This window comes from Pteropus vampyrus, unplaced genomic scaffold (genome assembly GCF_000151845.1).
Source record: "Pteropus vampyrus isolate Shadow unplaced genomic scaffold, Pvam_2.0 Scaffold93, whole genome shotgun sequence".
Classification (NCBI taxonomy): domain Eukaryota; kingdom Metazoa; phylum Chordata; class Mammalia; order Chiroptera; family Pteropodidae; genus Pteropus; species Pteropus vampyrus.
Genome location: NW_011888874.1, coordinates 1,802,815 through 1,809,622, shown reverse-complemented (window position 1 = coordinate 1,809,622; position 6,808 = coordinate 1,802,815). Strand labels below are relative to the sequence as shown.

The window sequence follows — 6,808 nt, the reverse complement described above, 5'->3', positions numbered from 1 at the left end:
AGAGGCCAGATCCTGGGCTTACAGGGAAGACCTGAGTTTCTCAACAATCATCAGAGGACTTCTTGGTAAGAAGCATCCTTATTGTCTTTGACCTTCAATCTCAGCAATGAGAGCTGCTGGAGAGGCTTCTGGGCCTGAAACCCTGCCTCTCAAACGTGCCACCACCTCCACCTTTATTCCAATGTTTGGGTCACCGTCCCAATTGATTCACTTACATGCCTGCCTCACCCTTTGCTCCTCTCTCATGCAGGCCATTCACCAAGACTATAATGAATAGCTTTTAGCATCATAGTCACTTAAGAAACATTGTAAAAATACAAATGTCCTGGCCTCATCTCTGTACCTTCTGGTTGACTGTCTCAGGTCTGAAGCCCAAGAATCTGCACGTTTAAACAGCACTGGTGTTTCTGATGGAGTGGTCACGGCTAGACGCAGTGGACTGAGGAGAACTGCATTTCATGCTCTCCCCTGACTCAGGTCTTCCAGAGGCAACTCCCCGATGTCTATGCCACAGCGGCCGTTCATGAAGGGAGGAGGTGAGACTTATTACCTAGGGCTTTCTCCCATCCTTCATGGACATCCTGCTGTGCCTTTGCTCACCCTCTACCCCCAAGCTGGGGGCCACTCTGGTCCCCTGCCCAGATTGCTTTCCCAAAAAGGGACCACTTGAGTGACAGGTCTGCATACTACACAAAGTGAGATCGTTAAAACAAATATGCACACACATATCTGAAAATTTTCAGCCTACAAGAGATTTTTATTACCTCTATATGCCCTGAAAGTAGGTAATAAAATACATCTTCTTCTAATACCTTTTTCATTTTAATAACCACCTATAAATATGACCTCTAGCAACCTCACTCATTTCTGGCTGCCCCCGTCTGCCTGCATTTCCTGACTTCCTGAGTGCTCAGTTTACATCCACTCCAAGTATGCAATTCTCCACCAGAATTAAGTCAATTCTTCCTAACACATAGTATCAATTAGCATGTTAAAATACACACTGCTGGTAGCTAGCTGCCATTTTTAACCCAATTCCTCCTTGGGCAGACAGCTATACTATGTGATTTCCATGCCTTGTTTCTGATTCTTTGAAAAGTTTGCAAAGTAGATATTGTCTCCATCCGGTGGATGAGAAAGCAGACGCTCAAGAAGAGACAGTGTGGCCTGTCCTGGGTCATACGGTTTAGAATCCAGTTCTGGACCCATGTAAATCCTGGATTCTTCTCCTACCTGCTAGGCTGGGACGTGATAGTCTCAGTCCCTTCTGTCATTCCTCACACGTTGTTCTGTGGTCTTATTTACTTCCTTTGTCCTTGCTGGCTACCCACAAACGTTGAACCTGTATAGAGTATGACTGAAGATTGCCATCAAAAATGATGAGTGTCCTTAAATGGTCATGTGTTACCCCAACTGATCATAAATAGAGCATTCGTTCTTGCAATTAGTTCAATGGACATTTACAGAAACTCTCTGAAGAGTCTATACCCCCAACGGCTGTTCCTTAGGCCAACGTGATTCTGTACTATTTAATGCTAGTGACCTCTACCAGTTGTCAGGCTTTGGGTAATAGACACTTAATTCCCATCTGTAAAAGTGCCTAAACGGACAGCTCAGATGGAAGGGGAAGAGAGACGGCGCCGAGAGGCAGCCCTACTGGGAGGCCTGGGAAAGCCCCTTCTTTCCCCTTCCTCCAGGACCCCCTGTCCCAGCCTGCTGCTGTCACTGACAGAGTTTGGAGGTTGCTTCAAAATGCTTTGCCTTTATTGTTACACCGAATAGTATAACACTTTGAGCGAATGTTGCTGCCCCTCCCCAACCAGAGGCAAATTATAAAAGTCAATGACATTTTAATTATTGCTTGACTCATGTGAAGGACCTACTGCTTCACAGACCCACGAGAGATAGAAATGAGAATTCCATGTGAATTACTATTTTGCTATTGCCCTCGCTGTTCTGATATGAAACAAACAAACAAACAAACAAACAAACATTTCTTTCCTCTGGAATAAATACTTTTCCATACTTTGTTTCCCCCTGTTATGATCAAACAAGAGAGGTTTCACGTTTGGTGAAATCAATGTCTGACGCAAAAAACGGAAGGATGTCTTTCATCAGCTGCTTCTCCCAGCAGGTGAGGCAAGCTGGTCTGAGCTTACTTTTGTGGTCTTGAAAGCAAGAGGAGAGGAGACTTGGAGCAGAGGGAGCGTTGGCCAGCAAACAGAGGAACTAGCCAGGCGAGCGTGGAGCTCTGTCCTCTGCACCAGTGGGACAGCTACAATCAGCCATGATCTCAAAATGCCTGTCTCTAGGACAGAGAGGACAACACGTGCCACAAATCGTGACTGAGCAACGAGTCGTGCCGTGACATGTCACCACCTTCAGCAGATGGGAAGGACCAGGTCAAAGTTCCATTACCACGGATCAATGAAACTCACTTTTGCGTCGGGAGAAAACGGACTCCTCCTTGTATTAGGAAGACATCACTGCTTTTCTACCAGACTGGGAGGAGCTAAGTGTAGGGCTTTATCACACCTAATTTTGTTAGTGACCAGGAGACCCCTAATGTGCCTACTATTTCACTAGCTTCATATTTTAGTCTCACACCATGGGTCTTTTCCAAAGTCACTATGTTCTTCCTGGAACATCTACTGGGGTCGAATTTTTAAGAGTCCACTTGCCTTGTTCCTCTATGACATTTTACTTTAATTCTCACCTCCAGAGTTGTTTGTATTTCTTTCCTCCTATCATTTTCTTTGATCAAAGTCTCTCCAGGATCTCCAAAGTGATTTAGTCTCTTGAAATGAAAGTTCAGACATCTGCCTCCCTTTACTGCAATTATTAACGTGCTGGTTCATTTTGTCTGTCACATCACTTACAAACTGTTCTTGACTTATTTCCTTCAAGATGTCGGCAGCTGGCTCCAGGCCACCATTTTTGTCTACAGGCACAGGTGCAGCTCACACGGCTAGGCATCTGCCAGGCAGCACTGTGGGTTTCATATAATGGCCTCGAAGCCCACATGTATTCTTAGATTAGGTCACTTGTACTTATAATTGTTTTGAAAGACCGGAAAGGGAAATGACGGTCATGAAGGAAACAGAAAAGACAGTGACGCCCAGGATTCTCATTTTGTGCAGAGTAGAGGGAACAGAGTTGGGGGAGAGGGTGGTTGTTTCTGGATTTCCCTTTCTCTGAATTTCCATTTTCTCCTTTAAAAAAGCATTTTTTAAAAATTCTTCTTTGTTAATTTTCCAAATAAAAGTTGAAATCATCCTTACTATCTGAAAAAAAATCATATTGTATTTTTTTCTCTGGGATAAGATTTAACTTATACATTTATTTAAAAAGCCTGACTTTTTACGTATGTTTTCTTTCTAATCATGAACAAAGTAGGCTTTTCCATATGTTTTGGTGTTATTTTGTCATCTTCAAAAGTTCTTTCAGGCACATTCATATATGTCTTACAAATTTATCATGTTATTAAATAAATTAAATAGTATTTTTGCATTATTTTTTCCCTATCATAAATGGAGTCTTTTACTGAGTGGTTTTTGTATCATGAAAGCTCTTCCTTTCTGCATACTGTTGCCATTTTCAGCTGCGTCTCTTGGGCGTATATCTGTAGCTTCTGGAATAGTAATAGTTTTGCCTTCTTTTTTTTTAAGTGTTTGACTTCTCATTTTTTTGCTTGTCTAATTGCGTTGGCTGATACCTCTAGGATAGTAAGTTAAATAATAAGGATAATAGTTGTCATCCTTTCCTTGCTTTTGATGTAAGTTTTCTCCACTAAGTAGTGTTGGCTTTGGGGCTGATTTTTTTTTTTTTAATTTTTGGATTTAAAGAAAAATATGTTTGAAACACAAATCTTTTTTTTTTTTTTTTTTAACAATTCGCTTTTTAATGAGAACAACCTGTGCACAGATGACGATCACAGACCACCCATCAAATTCATTCCACCAAGGAAGAATGAGAGGGAGGATGCGCAGGGCTCCTGAGCCAGCGGCCCCGCCCCTCGGCCCTGGGAACCGTGCGGTCATTGACTGTCCGCCCACACACGCCTCTTGAAGGGTAAACAGAGATCCAAAGCACAGGAGCAGTAATACTGGGTAAGACCCTCCTTGCGTAAACCACCTGAATTAATTCACTGAAGGCATCAAAAATATACCAGGTAAACCAATGCGTCATTTACACCTGCCTTTCTTTCCCATCGCCGCGGCAACCATGTGTGAGAGAAACAGTCCAGGTCCTCCAGCAGCCGCTCGCCCCAGGCCGCACCCAGCCCTTTCGCACGCCCATCTGGCCTGCAGTGGTTTCCAGCAGTCTCGTTGGATGGGGCAACCCGCGGGGACCGGGACGAGCGCGCTGGGGGCTAGACAGGGCCCATGTCCCTCTGTCCAGAGTGCTGAGCGGGATGGGGGCAGCGGGAGGGGGCGGGGGCTGCTAGCTCACTTTAGACTTTGGTTCCAGATGTGTTAAGGGGGGAAGCAGTGGCGTGGGAGGTACGTGGTTGTCCTGCCTTGGGTCCCTGGCCATCCCGGCTGTGTGCGTGTGGCTGCCACGCGCCCGCTGCGTCCAGTCCCCGACCCCTCTTCTCCCGAAGAAATGCAAATCTTGAATTAGCATCCTTTATTCTCAGTGACAGACTGCTCCATGTGTCCCTCTGTTGAAGTTTCAAAGGACAGACAAGCTCAGACGATTTTCAACATGTCATCAAAAAATTAGAAATTTTAAACATATTATATTTAGCACAATCTCTGCCCCCATTAGAGTTTCCTTATTTACAAATACTTAGAGAAACCTCTGAAAATTTCCACCTAAGTTTCCTGTTTTAGACAGACATCTCACATGATACAGCATTAAAATACCTATCCCGGGGAAGGAGAAAGCTCATTGCCTCTTCTTAGGCCACGAGGAATTGACATGAATGTCATTCTGTGGACACACGGGAGTGTCTGGAGCTCTTCCTGAGGTAGAGTTTCAGCAACAAAGCTCAGCAGAGCACGAAATTAAAAATGATCATTATCAAATAAAAGCTTGTGAATAATGCTGTTTTCAAGATTGAAGTGGAGTCCTTAGAAATGGGACCAAACCTTGTGATTCTCTCAGAGAACCATAAATTATGCAGAAATATACTTAATGGAAAAAGAAGGAAAATGGCTCATGTGACAAAAAAATTTCCTATACGTTGCCTGTTTTGATAAGATAAAATAAAGATCTAAGCCAAGCAACAGAGTCAGTCCAGTTAGTATTTCTGCTCACAAATGGGGAACATCAACTTCAGGATGGCTGGTTTGTTTCTATGCCATTTGTATGTCTTTGCAGGTAATCAAAACCAGAATTTTCCAGTCACTGCTATTCACTGGGATTCCCAATGTGGGTTGTTTAATTGAGATGATGGGTCCTATCGATAGCGTCCAGCTCAGCTAGGCATATCGATAGATATCTGGTCTGTAGCTCAGTTTTTGTTGTGGTTTTGAACGGATTCATCGGAATCAAGACTCGTGAAGGGTGTCAATTTGTGGCACTCAGTGACTTTGTGGCCAGCACAGGCTTTAATGGTTGACATAAAAGAAGTTTAGAGGTTTGTTCCCTTGATGACATTCCTTGGTCCCTCTAGGGGTGGTGCATATGGATTCTGATGTATAGCAGAGTTTTATACTTCCTTTCGGCATTTGGCTGAGTAGATAATGTATATGCTTCTCATAAGGAAAATTCCAGCAATGACGGCGAAATAACTCCCATAAACTAAAAACTATAGAAAAAACAAATAGAATTCATTAGACACACACAAATCTGATCATCTAGGTCACTGATGATACATAGTGATGCTGTTGGATTTGCTGGAATTATGGGGTAACTGAGATCCAGGCGCTTAATATGGGGCATTTAGATTTGCTCTATATTTTCTTTTCCCATCTTAGAAGAACCAGGTACAAAAGTGTAAACGATGCAGTAACTAAGAGCGTGGGCTCTGGAGCCTCAGGTTCAGATCCTAGCTAACATTACCAATAGTGAAAAAAATATTAAAGCCCACTGATCCATGTGTCTATATTTGGAGGATAGTGTAATGCTAAATGTAATGTCTCTAAGAATGAATTTTAGACACTGAGGTTACTTCTTATCTGCCTTATATCCTTCTCCCCCCTTTTTTTTTTCACATCCATATGTAAAATGTGAGGTCGGGCTAATTCGAAGTCCCTCGGTGGAGTGGGGGAAGGGACGAGAGCTCTGCATCCATGTCCCTCTCCCTAGATGAATCTCAGAGAACCTTGGAAGTGAACAGTGGGAGGAAGAGGAGAAACATATGAGGGCACAACGACAAGTGTTGTCTGATATTTTAGGAGCTACAGGTAAATGCTGACCTATCATGATTACTGCTTGAAACTACTTGGTGTGTTATACTATGAATAATGAAGGAATTGCTTATTTAAAAATTCACCTAGCTAAGGACGTCAAGAAATTTAAATATTGCCAGTGGCAAGGTTGAAAAATACCCTTGACATTACCTTGTTATTCTATATCCCCACCAACTATAAACAGAAGTGTTGCAGCTTACCTGAATGCTGATGGGCAGGTTAAGCCCTCTCTGATCTACGACGATGATGGTTATGAGGGTCTGAATCACCAGGGCAACGAAGGTGTTGATGCCAAACACCAGGGCATATCGTTCCACGCTCAGATTAACTGCGATCTGAAACCTATTGTTAAACATTGAACACGTTTTCAACAACAACGTACATGGGATTCTTCCCTTTAAAAGACAGAAACAAAAGAGAGAGCAATCTGCCAAATGGGAAGGGGATTG

General features: G+C 43.2%; 1 long non-coding RNA gene across 1 annotated transcript; it reads right to left on the bottom strand.

Annotated features, from left to right (window-relative positions):
- Window positions 1–4,724: 4,724 nt before the first annotated feature.
- Window positions 4,725–6,688, bottom strand: LOC111742392. The gene is made up of 2 exons (XR_002781296.1): window positions 6,560–6,688; window positions 4,725–5,755 (listed from the first exon to the last, which is right to left on the bottom strand). It is a non-coding gene; the product is annotated as an uncharacterized LOC111742392 (long non-coding RNA).
- Window positions 6,689–6,808: the final 120 nt, after the last annotated feature.